The sequence below is a fragment of the Dicentrarchus labrax genome, unplaced genomic scaffold (genome assembly GCF_905237075.1).
Source record: "Dicentrarchus labrax unplaced genomic scaffold, dlabrax2021, whole genome shotgun sequence".
Taxonomy (NCBI): Eukaryota; Metazoa; Chordata; class Actinopteri; family Moronidae; genus Dicentrarchus; species Dicentrarchus labrax.
In genome coordinates, this window is record NW_026136717.1 from 2,276,298 (window position 1) to 2,289,931 (window position 13,634).

Sequence of the window (13,634 nt, forward strand, 5' to 3'; positions counted from 1 at the left end):
AAGCAGTGACAAATAACCTTTTTATTGTTTAGGTTGGAGGGCTTATTGTAACCATTTCACCCCTTCCCTAACAGGGTTAAGGGCACTGTAACCTCATTTTACCTCTGCCACAGACTCAGATAAATGAGTCTCTAAACAATTCGCTCAATAGAGACTGAGGACTTTATCCCAGCTTTTGTTGCTTAAAACTGAGTGGAAACAATAAGATAGTTTAAATAAAACCTGCATTGCAGAACCAATTCAAAGTCTTTAGGGTGGGGAAATGGTTTGTGTGCTTGTAAACACTTTCGTACTATATAACGTTGCTCGGGACATACATTTTCAGTGTTTTAATAAGCTGATTTGTTATATCTGCAGTTTGGTTCACTGTGGAGGAAAATTGGGGTAGACCTTTGTTTCAGGTAAGGCCTGTCCTTTAAGTAGGGGATGTATGTTTGTTAACAGCCGTCCTTGCCAAGTGTGAACGTATCGTGACTTCACCCATTGGTTTGTGGAGGACCGTTTTGAAGCCTCGAGTGGCATTATGGTGTCGCTATATAATTTTTTCCAGCAGAGGTGGACTAGTGCCAGTTGAGCTGCTCTCTTTGGCTGCTCTTGGTTTCAGCTTGTCCGTAGCAGGAAACAATGGCTGCTTGCCTGGTAAAACATATTCTCGTATTATAGATTAAGCAAGAAACAGTCAACACAGTAACAGAATCTTGATTCACATTTGATCAGAATTGTCTAGTTTTTTTTTTTTAAAAACTTTATTTTGCAGTTTTTCAATTACAAACATACAGCTTACAAACATAAACATGAAAAGAAATATACCCCCCCCCCAGCTAAATTAAATAAACAGGAAAAACAAAAACAAATACAGAAATAGTCAGACAGGAATTGGGTGAATTGATAGTTTGAGCATGTTATAAAGTAGTAGTAGTTCAATATAACTAGTGTTAAGGTGTATCCAGTGACGGCTGGTGGAGATTTTGGGTGGGGGGGCTAACAAATGCATTACACTCATCAATACGTCACACAGCAGCAACAGCAGCAACAGCAGCATCAAATCAAGTTACAGCAACAACATTGTATACTTTGTTATAGCAAGGGCTCTACGGCAACACTGGGGAGACAAACCCAAAAGAATGACCTGATGCCAATAAAAAATCTCTCTCTCTCCTACACATCAGCACGTGCCAATTGCGCTACAACAACATTATAGAAAAGTACCAGCAACAATTTGCAACACCATGTACCAAAAATAAAACTATAAATCCAAAGCAAAAATAACAGTATTTGTAATAGAGAGAGTTGTTTGGGAGCTTGGGCATACCTTATTTAAAACGCCACTCACATCGACGGCCTTTCTGTGACGAAAAACAGGTTAATCACCATGTCAAACTCCACGCTGCTGTACCTCACCATCAGCTCACCTTTCAGTGTCTCCCTGCAGATCATTGGGTAATGTGCACATGCAAAGACAACAAGTGCTTGGCTTTCTCAAAGCGAGCCTTTGTTTTCTCCAGGCCCTGTCTCCTTTTGAGAGAATCTGTGGTCTTAGACGTGTACTTGGCAACCTGTGTGTTTGACAGGTGATCGGCTGATTGACTGTCTAAAAAACTGCTCCTGCTGGAGTGAAGTGGGAGATTCCTGGGACCCCCGCAGGGCGAGCTTGTGTCCCCACAAAATGTAATACAGTCCACAGTCCGTGATAGTGAATGCCTGTGTTTCTTTACCAGCTCGTTGTGTCTCTGTACAGCGGTGCGGTGACCCTCATTAAGCTGACAGCCGATGTTCACTTTACCCAGCAATGACAACTTTACGCTATTTCCAGTGTGGCTCTTGCTGCATTCATGTTTCCTAATATTGTCGGATAAATGTTTTAAATCCACAATTCCTTGTTGGGTCTAAGCCGTGTCTCCTCCAAAAAGCAAACATGGGAAACAGAAAAAAAAAACAGGAAAGTGAATTCCTAGCTACACTTGTTGTTAGCCAGTCCTTTAGCTGAAACCACGTAACACAAATCTACGATTTTGTCGTTTGTCCTTTTGTGTTATTTGAACATGGTTTGGATGATGTGTTCCCAATCTCTGTACTTCATTTTTTCCTCCAAACACTTAAAAGAAAATTGATTATTATATTATTATTATGGCCTGAGTCATGATTTGTGGCAATTTCTGTTGTTCAAAAATGTCCTGATACAACTGGCTAAGTATCGGTGCTAGCTTATCAGCAAATTCCTTATATATCTCAATTGAAAACCCATCAGGCCCCCCGGCCTAACCACTCTGCATTGATTTAATTGCCTGCGTTACTTCTCCCGCTGTAATCTCTCTATCTATCAGTAAACTGTCCTCTGGGGTTATCGTTGGGATGGTCAGCCCCTCTAAGAATGTAATAATATCTGACGGGTCGTCCGACCTGTAGATGGTCATATAGAATTGTTTAAACTCATCATTTATTGTATTAGGGTTAGTGGTATTCTCCCCCAGCTCTATTCGGATTTCAGGAATACTGCTTACAGCTGCAAACTGTCTAATTTGGTGGGCTAAAAGCTTTCCAGCCTTCTCCCGTGTTTGTAAAATTTTTGTTTTGATTTAAAAAATAACTATTCGGTTTGTTTAATAGAGAGGTTATCGAATTCAGTTTTTAACAATCATTTTTCTCTGTAGAGCTTGGGCGTTGGAGCGTCAGCATATTTACGGTCCACCTCTGCTATGCTGTAAGATAGGTCGCTCAAGCATTGACTGCATTTCTTTCTCTCATAGGCTGTATAAGATATTATCTGGCCCCTGAGATATGCCTTAAGAGCCTCCCACACAGTGGTTAGTGGCATATCAGGAGTGCGATGAATTCCAAAAAACTATCAATTTGTTGGGAGATGAATTTCTACAAGAGTCCCTAGATAGCAACAGAGGATCAAACCGCCATATGCAGCGTGGTCTATGCAAACATATATCCAGCTGTACCTGACCATGGTCAGAAATGACAATGCTATTATACTGACTATCCTTGACCATCGGGAGAGTTCTGCTATCTACAAGGAAGAAGTCGATCCTGGAAAAAGAGTGGTGAACGGGGGAGAAGAAGGAGTATTGCCTAGTAGCTGGATTGTTTCTCCTCCATGGGTCAAAAAGTGCGTATGTGTCCATAAGTGATTGGATAACTACATCTGAGTTTGAGATCTTACTATTAGGTCTTGGATTTGATCTGTCTAGTTTTGGGTGTAAAACACTGTTGAAATCGCCCCTATCAATGAAGTTGCCCTATCCAAGCTTTCTTTAGCTTTGTACATTCACTTGATCGTAGGTGAGTCTCCTGTAAAAACCCTATATCACTTCTTAATGTTTTCATATGCGCAAACACCCTACCAACAACAGAAAACAAACCAAGGTACCTATATATGACCCGTCCCTCTGGTTTAAATCATTCTCCAGGTACTTCATGTTAACAAACATCCCTCTGCTATACATCTGTATGTCTAATAAAAATTAAAAGTCTCACAATGTTATAAATACCCTTTCAAATGTACTTTAAGAAAATAAAAAGCCACTCTATATAGCAGGCGTTGGGTTTCAAACATTCATAATGGGTGGCAAGATTCCCTGAGGATATCGAGTTTTAAATTTAGCAAAAAATAAATAGCTATAAATAAGAACAACTTAAGAGGTTTATGTTATATTCGTGTGGCGCTAATCCTGGTACGAACAGCTATTATGGTGTTTACGTTTTACACATAAGGGCGCCATATTGGTAATAAATAGATGGTATGCATATGTATACACACACGCATGCGTACACAAAAAAAAGAATAGAATAGGAGAGAGGTAAAGCTAATAGAACAAGATGTTTCAATCCCTTTAGATGGAAACTCTTGACAGTAGCAGTCGGTGTGGAGTGGTGAAAAGGAGGGTAAGCTATGTCATTGGGGTCATCAGGTGGGCACCCTGCTTCATCAACATTTAATTGATTGAAGCCCACAACGTCTCCAGAAGGCTCAACGGTGTACCCAGCGTCCCAGGTACACCCCCCTCCATGCCATACCCTCCATATCCCTAATGGGCTCTGCATGGCAGGAGCGTCCTTTTCCCTGAGTCGGGCCTAAGATTGACCGCATACCATGTGTCTCTACCTTGCTGCCCAGTTGGGGTCCTTACACTTGATCCAGAGCCAGTTACAGCTTTTTTTCAGCAGCACTTGACATGGACTTGATGGCCTGTTGGAGAGAGCGACCCTTCACCCTTATTTTTCTCAGCAGACTGGTGGTAGATGTGGCAACAAATCCCCTGCATCCCACCTCTACTGGGAAGATGCCGTTCTGGGATGCTTTAGCTACCAGATCGGAATATTTGTTCTTTTTCCTCTTATAAGCCTCTTCAACCCCATCTTCCCATGGTACTGTTAATTCCACAACATATGCCAGCTTTGTTGTTGGAGACCACAGGACCATGTCTGGCCGGAGTGTGGTAGCCACTATTTCTGGGGGAAACACAAGCTTCTTATCAAGGTCCACTTCCAATTTCCAATCCCGCTGATTGCCGGATGCTTGTATACTTAGGTGTTGTGTAATGCTCTTGATGTTTGCCAGCTGGTACAAAATTTGTGAAGTTGACCTGAGTACTTGGTTATGCCACCAAGTATAGCGCCCTTGAGTGAGACTTGTAGTGCACCCTGATAGAATGTGCCTTAGGGATGCAGGTACTTGACACAGGGAACAGGTGGGATCTTCTCCATACCGCGCTTTCAGATTTTGGGGGGAGGGTAGCAGATCTAAACTCAGCCGCACTCCCTCCATCTGCCAGATGTCACACCAGCTGAGCTTTTTCTTCTCCAGGCCCTACCATTTAGTCCATCTCCCTTGCTTGGCCATTGAGACGGCTTTGGCATATCGCTCTCTCTCCTCCTGTCTCCGGACTTCTTCTACCACTAGCTGTCTCTTCTGCACTGATGTTGCTTTGTGCCACAGAGGAGTTTTTGGAATGAGTCTGAACCCTGCCCTCCCATGCTGTACTTGTCCAACCACATCTCTGAAGTGAAGCGCAGACTTTGCACTCTGAACAGCTTCTGATGGAATCCACTTCCTTCCCGCTACCACACAGGGGGTTGAGTGACTGCATCCTCGGATTCAGTTAGGGTCATGACGAGCCTTGCTTTGGTGCATTTGAACTCTTCCACGAGCCCTGTGATTGGTAATTCCAACTTGCCATGTCCATAAAGTCCGACGGAACTTAAACAACATGGAATTCCAAGCCATTGCTTCAGCTGTGTGCTTATCAGCCGTTCCAACTTTTCAACCTTGGTGATGGGGATCTCATACACAGTTAATGGCCAGTTAATGGTGTCTTTGAGCTTCGCATCATACCATCTTCCCAAGCTCTTTACTGGCATTTCTGAGACAGTTGGGACAGGTATTCCGCCAACATGAAATCTTTGGTCTGTGACTTGGCCTTTCACGATGGAGATGCTTCTGCACTTACTGGGCTTTAACTTCATCCTCGCCCATGTTATATTTTGATGAAGTTTCTCCAGCAGTCTCTGCAGGGGACGGTTGTTGTGAGTGTTGCTAGATCATCCATATAGGCTCGAATTGGTGGTAACCTCTGATTACCTTGTCGTCGTTCTCCTCCCACGATCCATTTCGAGGCTCTGATAATGATCTCCATTGCCATCGTGAAGGCCAATGGGGAGATGGTGCACCCCCCCATGATGCCTACTTCCAGCGGTTGCCAACTTGTGGTGAAGCCTGATGTTGTGAGGCAAAACTGTAGATCCTGGAAGTAGTGTTTCACTAGATTTGTGATTGTAGTCAGCACCTGGAAGAAATCAAAGGCAGCCCACAGAAATGATGAGGGACTGAACCATAGGCATTGGCCAGACTGAGGAACAAGACGTGGAGATCTTTCCCTTCTTTCTTTGCAGTCTGGATTTGATGCCATATAATGCTGTTATGTTCAAGGCATCCCGAGAAGCCTGCAATGCCAGCCTTTTGGATTGATGTGTCAATGAAGGTGGTGGTTTTGTTTTAAATATTGTGTCAGTCGTTGTGCCAACACACTGAAAAAGATCTTGCCTTCGATGTTCAGAAGGTTTATCTGGCAGAACTGTTCAATGGTGATTGAGTTATTTTCCTTTGGGATGAGCACCCCTCCCGCTCTTCGCCAGGCTTTCGGGATGATTTGCTTGTCCCACGCCACTCTCATGTTTTTCCACAGGATTTTCAAAACGTCTGGAGAGTTTTTGTAGACACTATACGGTACGCCGTTAGGGCCTGGTGCAGACGCCGATCTTGCCTTTTTCACTGCCTGCTTCACCTCGCACAGCTTGGATGGGCTGATATCAAACTGATGTTGTGGGGGTGATATTGGAGGGATGTCAGTGGGGACAACGATCGGTTCATCGTTTTTTTCGTCAGTATAGATGGTTCTCAGATGCTCTTCAACCTGATCTTTTGATGTTTTCAAGGATCCACTCTTCTCCTTTGTGAATATGCCTTTCACAAATTTAAAAGGGTCTTTATAGAAATCAGTTCTGGCTTTTTCTTTCTTCTTCCAGCGCATCCATAGGCTTTCTGCTCAGCAGAGTTTTGAGAGCCTGTGCTTCAGGTTGTCTTGAAGGAGGTTGATGCCTTCCCTTTCTTCTGCTGTCGCCTTTCTCCACAACTTTCTTAGCCGTCGCCTCTCTTTCACAAGTTGTTGGATGTCCATGGGTTGATGTTACTTTCGCCCATCCACACACGCAAGTCTGAAGAACATGTCCAGCTGCTGCTTTCTCAAGAGTCTTGCCACGTCCTTCATTCGTTGTCATGTCTATTCCAAGGGTCATTACCGGGAGGTCAGTCTGTGAGTCTTCTTGTGCCCCTGCTCTCGCAGACTCTAGGGCTATTCTACTTTTTGAATTTTTCGTCGCCAGATAAGGTGGCTCTTGTACCCTAAAGTGTGATGGAGCCTGCTGCTATACGTAGCTAGGCCATAACAGCCCTGTTGGGGTCTGTTTCCTCCTGTCAGCTGTCTCTCCATGCTGTCACACGGTCTTTCCCTTGTCGTGAACTGCACTTTCACAACAGTCACTGGGTTTTCTTCCAGAATAAAGTTTATGTATTTTAGCTTAAACACCAGGCATTAAGCCTCCATGAACTAGAAAATGTCAATATTATCTGAGAGCTTCATTGTTATGGGCATTGTAAAAAAGGAAAGTAAGTAAGCAAATAGGTGAAAAAATAAAGCCTGGTGTTCAGTCCTTTCACATTGGACTCACCAGTTTGTTATTAGTGTATGTGGGCGGCTGTGGCTGGTGCCACATGTCGAAGTATCCTTGAGCAAGATACTGAACCCCAAATTGCTCCCGATGTGTGTGATGATGCATCGGTGTGTGAAAGTGTATGAATGTTAGTTTCTGTTCGATGGACTTTGCCATCACTGTGTGAATGTGTGTGAAAGGGTGAATGTGGCACGTAGTGTAAAAAGCGCTTTGAGTGGTCGGAAGACTAGAAAGGCGCTATACAAGTACAGGTCCATTACCATTACCATTTGTTATTAACATCTAGTCTCCATTGTCCAATTGGTTAAATCAACTTACAGTGTGCTTGGGCTTCAAGCTCTTTTTAATATATTCCATCGCTGCTGGGTCCTCAAACCACCTCTCCTGACCAGTCGACCGGACACCAAACTTGACATTCTGGCAGCTCTGGAGTAGACGCATAGCTTCAGCGAAGGCCACTCTCTTCTTCGCCACCGCCACAGTGTATATGAAAAAGATGAAGCTATCAGTATGATACACTGGTGTTATTAAGTTGTCAGGGGAAAGCACGGGCTGTCTGAAGTTGTTTTACAAAAGTATTATTTTTTTAAAAGTTGCCACCGGTCGGTGGCTCTGTACAAACACGTCCTCACATGTCGCTGCTCGCTAGCGCCCCCCAGCGCTGTCTAGTTTGACAGTTTGATTTGAGTTTGGTACGTTGAGCTAGACGGACTCTATGGGAATGACCTGTCAATCACAAGGTAGCCACGCCCTAAAGCATACCCTGCTTTATGGTCTATTTTACTCTAAATGGGACCATAATTTACTAAATGAACATCATGCTGTATGGAGGAAGACTAAAACTAGAGACTGAGACCATAAACTCATTAGGAAACTGTTTACTGAGCTCATAAATCAAGTAAGAAGTCCGCTCATTTCTCCATTAGGCTCAATTCTATTGGACTTCTTTGCCTCCTGCAGGCCATTAGCAAAAGTGCAGGTTTAAGACAATTTCTGATCGTCTGGTATCCGCCTTTCATCATGATGATTTGCATGACCAGAAGGGGCCACTTGTCAGAAAAAGACACTTTGTTTGAAGTCTTTCAACAAATGATAAATTCTGTGCTTTTATGGATGAGGACAGAATCCCCAAGATCACCCTTCAGCTTCAGTTATTTGAAAATCATTCATGTACATTTGGGGGTTGTTTTGAGTATAAAGTGAAAAATCAGGTATAATTAAAAGCAAACGCAAACAGGTAGAAAAAAAGGTTTGTGGGGTTGTGTAATGCCTTTCTACATTCGGCATAAAAATCAATAGGTATTAAGTGGAGTCTCTGGGGTGCATTAGACTTTTAAATGAAGCATTAACCTATAAAACCTGCAAAAGCACAACTGAAACATTGCCTGTTGAATAAAACACTCAAATAAAAATTATTTTAAAATTTCATGCACTTGGGCTGTATTTAAACTCCAAAATCATAGCAATAGAAGCCTCATTCTGCTGTGATTTAAAACAGACAGTATTGATTGATTGATCGTCCATTAGCCTCTCTCGTGACATTTCTGTCAAAGCAGCCGATAAACATTGGGACCATCTGCTTCAGAGGCAGAGATTTGTCAGTCAGTTGGCTCCATTCCACTCTTCTCTTGTACAATAATGAGGTGTTTTTATCTTCTTAGAGTGCGGTCCTCCGATACACAATGACCCCCTGCCACAAATAGTGAGCATGAAATGCAATTATTGTACAGCGGGAGCAGAATACAAGGCCGTTATCATCCCCTCACTGTTCTTAATTAACTTATCCACTCTGCAAAAGATTTCTGGCCTATAGGGCAAATTCTAAATTGGCTGAGGGAGGCATGCTTCCCTTTCGAGATGTGATAATCCAAATAAACATCTCTCTCACCAGGATACCTTAGAATAACTCCGGGTTTTTTTGTGCTCCAGCGGAGAAAAGCGTAAGTAGGAGAGCTTTGTTCTTGTGTTTTAGCAGAGGAGGGGTAAACTTTAGGCAGACTTTCTGTCATTTGGGGATCCAACTAAGCCCTGATTGATAAAACTGGGCCTGTGTTGTGAGAAGTGTGTCACACTCCCCAGACAGGTCTGCTAATAACATTAGAAGGAAACATTTGACTCTATCTTCCACACACAGGATGTCACTCGCACATTTGATTCCTCTTCAGAGACAAGAAAGCAAATACACACAACACTGTGAAACCATATGGCGAGTATAAATAAGTTATTTGGTGGAGAGAAAGCATTTTCTCCAGGCTTCATTCAGCTAACAGCTTTGTGTTAGTAGTATTGAACTGGCAACCCTGTCATGAGATGGTGCCTACAGCTTACATCAGATGTTTTCTTTCTGCTGGCAACAACAGCTGAGAAACCATGTGCTTTGAAACAACCTTGTTGTCCCAACCGCTGGGGTTTACAGAGGCTGATACAATGTGAAAGTTTGCAACACATGGGACAAAACTCCTGCTGTTTTATTAAGGAAATAGTTTAAGTTAGTTTAATTTAGGTGGAAATAGCTTGCTAGCTTTCTTTCTGATGTAGTGAGGTGAGAAGACTAATTCAATTCAATTTCAATTTAATTCAATTTTATTTGTATAGCGCCAATTCATAACAGAAGTTATCTCAGGACACTTTTCAAATAGAGCAGGTCTAGACCGAACTCCTCAAACTTAACTAATATCAGTCTCATTCTGTGTGTGAAGTACAGAGCGTAAATACAGACAGTGCAGGCAGTGTAGTTGCACTGGAGCTTGTGTCTCTGGGGGGCACTTCCAATAATGTGCTGCGAGGCGAGGGACCCTTTTGGTGTGCCACAGGGTTTGGTTCTTGGCCCACTTCTGTTTATCCTCTGGTTTTGATACGTTTTCCCTTGCTTATTATCATTAGTCAAGGGGTTTCAGTTGGTAGCAACTTTGATGCCACTAAATCCTACACAGTCATTTAAATCAATCACTTTATTTTCATTGGTGTTTTTGTCATACAGATATAATTGCTGGCTAGCCTAATATTTATGATTTCCAAGTCTATTTGATGAGTTGATATGATATACGGTAGCAAGGGCCCATCATAATAGAATGCATTGGGGTCCGTCATGACTACCTTGCTGTTACTGTACCACTGTTAGCTTAGCTCAGCATAAAGACAAAACATGGGGAAATAGGTAGCCTGGCTGTGTTGAAAGCAAAACAGTACCACCTCTTAAGTTTACCAATTAACACATTATGTCTGATTCCTGTAAGCTGTACACAAACATAAATGTTAAAATGGCAAATATGTGCTAGAATTGTTATATTGTTTAACTTTGAAAAGAGCTAGGTTTTTTTTTTTTTTACCCACCCCAAACCAATTTAACCCCCACAGAAAAAGAAAACCAACAAACCCAACCCTTTTGGAAAAAAAGAAAAATAACAACAATTTAAAAAAAAACAACCAACCCCCCCCCCCCCCCCCTATCAAAACCAACCAACAAAAAAAAAAATTTAGGGATTTCAAAGACAAAAAAAAAAAAAAAAAAAAAAAAAAAAAAAAAAAAAAAAAAAAAAAAAAAAAAAAAAAGAACACCACCAAAAACAAACACAAAAAAAAAAAAAAACCCCCCCCAAAAAAAACAAAAAAAAAAAAAAAAAAAAAAAAAAAAAAAAAAAAAAAGGGGGGGGGGGGGCCCCAAAAAAAAATAATAAAAAACTAACCCCGGACGGGACGGCGGCGCCGCCCCCCCCCCCCCCCCCCCCCCCCCAAAAAAGAAAAGAGGAGAAGAGGAGCGGGGCAGCCAAAAGCCCAAACCCCCACCCCCCCCCCCCCCCCCCCCCCCCCCCCCCCCCCCCCCCCCCCCCCCCCCCCCCCCCCCCCCCCCACCCCCCCCCCCCCCCCCCCCCCCCCCACCCCCCCCCCCCCCCCCCCCCCCCCCCCCAGAGAAGAAAAAAAAAAAAAAAAAAAAAAATTAAAATTTTTAAAAAAAATTTTTTAAATTTTTATTTTTAATTTTTTTTATAAAAAAAAAAAAAAAAAAAAAAAAAAAAAAAAAAAAAAAAAAAAAAAAAAAAAAGAAATGTACAAGCCTTTCTGTGTTTTGGGCTCACTCTCACTGAATCACAAGGTTATGAATGATGGTATATTTTTTTTACAACCCACCTGAAACTACTTTTTAGCCACTATAGATGATGCACTCTTCTTCAAATCACTTCCCCCCCCTTTTTTGGGGTTTTTGGAAATGGCATCGGCACATGCAGTTCAACATCACGTCTCCTGAAGTCCTGTAATATTTCCTCATTTATGTCATCAACAATCCGTCATTACTACAATTAGCCTGAATATTTTGGGTAACTGTGTACGCTAGATTTATGCCTATTTTTTCACATCTTCATGGACACCACAATGATTTCCCTCGTGTGGTAATATTTTTCCTTGTAATTATGTATGGTTTGCAAAAATGGGAACTGCTTCCTTGTAGATGAGAGAAGCAAAGTGTATGCACGTTGTGCACACCCTACATTATGGCCAAGCATGCACCCTTAAAATAGCATCTGAATAAGGGCCACTGACTTTAGACTAGGTTTTTCCTGGTCTGTTGCGGAATGGTTTTCTGAAACAGCAAAATAGCACCAGGGAATGTTTGCGCCGGAACAGCCTCCTCTTTTCGCTGAACCGCTCCCGGGAGTGCAAGTTCATTCCCTAATGTAAGGACGTGCGTCTGTGGAGGGAAAATTCCAATGTGTGTCGAATGCAAAATAGGAATTATACAAGCGCCAGTGTACAAAGTCAATTGTGCTTGAGTGCAAGATAGAGCCCACAGACTCATAAGATGACATTTTACCTAATGTTTTAGGATACAGTGATCTGCGACTTAAAACAAATGTGAGCCAGGGTGTAAAGTGGGGACACCTTCCTTGACCCCTTTCCTACTTCCTGTCCCCTACTTCTGGCGCCCTTGCTTCAGCTACACACTTGGTGGTGTTTCAGGACTGCATCTTGCTTGGTTTTCATGCTATCGTACTGAGAAAATCAAAATCTGTCCACAGACAACACACACAGCTCCCAGATGCAATTTTTAATGAAGTTTTCTCACTTCTAGAACAGAAACTGAAAGTTCTGTATCAGTTCCACTCTCAACACTGAGCTACTGAGTGCTAAAGACATTAATAAGTCATTAAATGCACCCACAGCCCCAACCCATGAGGAAATCCGAAAACAACCCATGAGGAAATCTGAATACTAATCAAGGCTATGCAAAAAGCTTAACTTTGGTTGGTTGGTTTACTTGTTATTGTCTTGTCGTTTGGGAAGTGGACATAGTAGCCTAGGATGTAAAATCAGCACCCCTACTTCCTGTTCCTCTTCTACCCCCAGCTAGCTGCTAACTAAGCATGAATGGAGTTCTGCAGAGGTCCGTGGTAAACAGCTTGAGGACTTTCAGTGAAACAGATGCTACTTATCTCATGTAAAAAAACCAGCTCAGAGCAGTGTTGTGTAATGGCAGCGTGCCTATCCACCCCACAGGCCTCCTGATAGCTTCATCCTCTTCCCCATGTACCCCTCTTAATGAAACTGGCTGTATTCCACCCAACCCACTACCTTCTGAAGACAAGTATTTTGCTTTTTTAAGTATATGCACATTCCTTTCACAAGCAAATAAACATGCAGCCGCCCCCATTTTTCTTTGGGTGCTTTTGTCTTATTGTATTTTTGCAGTTGTATCTTTTTGTTTCTGAGGACTGTTAGTGTTATATTCTGTTTGATGAAGAGCTTCAGGCTTTCCTTTGCAGTTTGTTCTTTTCAAGAGGAAAGAATTCAGCAAAATGGACTTTAAAGCTTTAAAGTTGAAAAACTCGGGGGGAGAGAAAAATGAGAATATGTAATTATGTTGAAAACTTAAGCTACAATTTTGCATTTGAAGATTGTAATTTTTTTAAGATTGTAATTGTACTTTTTTAAACAGTTTTTCAGAGACATAGCTGCACTGAAGCCAAAGGCTATCATTGAATAAGTTTAGACTCAGAGGGTAAAGCCAAAGAAACACAGACTGAGGTAGGAGAGGGGCGACGCTATTATGAAGCATTTGGCACGCCCGCTACTTACTGAAAAACAAGTCTAAGAGGCTAAAGCCCTGCTAGCTGACTCCAGAGCTTCAGTGTTATTGATGATAAAAAAAGTGTTGAATTAAGTAAATGATATTGGTAGTTGAGGAAAAGGCAACGTGGTCATTAAAATTGGTTTGTCCCACTGGGAACATGAATGCACTCAACAAGTTTCATTAGATTATATGTTATTGCAAAGACAGCTTGTCCTGATGGTGGCGCTAAAGGTAAGACCAGTGGAAGCTTGGGTACATGGTTAAGTCACATGCTCCTGCTATGTGCTGGAGACAGATAAATCGCAGTACGAATATTAAATTTATTCTGCAT